The sequence below is a fragment of the Aquarana catesbeiana genome, linkage group LG03 (assembly GCF_042186555.1).
Source record: "Aquarana catesbeiana isolate 2022-GZ linkage group LG03, ASM4218655v1, whole genome shotgun sequence".
In the NCBI taxonomy this organism is placed as follows: Eukaryota; Metazoa; Chordata; class Amphibia; order Anura; family Ranidae; genus Aquarana; species Aquarana catesbeiana.
The window spans coordinates 711969101-711970560 of NC_133326.1; the positions used below are offsets into that span (position 1 = coordinate 711969101).

The 1460-nt window shown below is 41.4% G+C and overlaps 1 pseudogene; it reads left to right on the forward strand.

Moving 5' to 3' along the window:
• Positions 1 to 350: 350 nt before the first annotated feature.
• Positions 351 to 1167, forward strand: LOC141134354 (uncharacterized; annotated as a pseudogene).
• The last annotated feature ends 293 nt before the right edge of the window (positions 1168 to 1460 follow it).

Below are 1460 nucleotides of genomic sequence, written 5' to 3' on the forward strand. Positions count from 1 at the left end.
TCAAAAATACGGAGAGGACTATGATGAGATGTTTGCACCAGTAGTCAAGCACATTACAATACGGACTTTGCTGACAGTAGCCGTCATAAGGAAAATGCAAGTGAAACATTTTGAAGTGAAAACCGTGTTTCTACATGGCGATTTAACAGAAGAAATTTACATGGAGCAGCCGCCTGGATTCAAGGATGAACAAAAGTCAGACCTAGTGTGCAAACTTCGCAGGAGTATATATGGTCTAAAGCAAGCAGCCAGGGCGAATATAAAAATAAATGAAGTGCTTACACATCAAAACTTTCTAAGGAGTAAAGCAGACCCCTGCTTATACACAAATAAACTGGCAAATTGATGGGTCTATATGCTTATTTATGTGGATGATATCCTGATTTGCTTTTAGCAAAAAGGGGATGAAGCAAGAAATACTGAAAAAACTAAATCAGCACTTTGACACCAAAGACCTTGGCAACATAAAGCATTAACTCGGCATCCAGATCGAGAGAGAGGAAGATGGCAGCTTCCTTCTGAACCAAAGGCACAAAATACAAGAAGTAATTGAAACATTTGGAATGGAAGACACCAAACCAGTACAGTCTCCCATGGAAACCAACTACCTAAAGGAGATGAATTGTCAAGATAACCCATTACCTACTAATACTCAGTACAGGAAGGCAATAGGGAATTTGCTGTACCTTACCACTGCTACAAGGCCGGACATTGCAGCAACTGTTGGAATCCTATGCAGAAAGGTTTCGAAGCCAAGTAAAAGGGACTGGAATGCTGTAAAGCGAATCATTCGCTATCTTAAAGGGACTTCGCACTACAAGTTAAAGTTACCGGCAAGTGATGAACGCACCTTAACAGGATATATGGATTCTGACTGGGCAGGAGATACCAGTGACAGAAAATCTACCAGTGGCTACTTATTCTTTCTGTCAGGAGGTGCCATCAGTTGGACTAGTAAAAAGCAACTCTCTGTTACACTGTCATCTACTGAAGCAGAATATGTCGCTGCAGCGCAGGCAAGCCAAGAAGTTATATGGCTGAGACAGCTATTAACAGACTTAGGTCAACCACAGATGGGACCAACAGAAATCTATGAGGACAATCAAGGATGCCTTGTACTTGCGCAAATGGAAGGAGTTAATTCAAGAACCAAGCACATTGATGTGAAGTTTCACTTTTCTTAGGGATCTTCAAGAGCAAGGTCTTCTTTAGTTACTTTATTGCCCAACCGAGGATATGACAGCAGATATCCTTACAAAGCCCCTGACCGCTGAAAGACATTCAAGGCTTACAAAGAAGATGGGTTTAACAGACTAAGCCTTAGCTGTTGAGAGGGGGTGTTGGAGATACAACAACTTTCAGCTTAGCCTATTGACTGCAGTTCAAAAACAGGACACTAGATGTCGCTAGTGCTCAGTGATATGATATGCTATGCATTTTTCGATGATGTGTTGTATTTC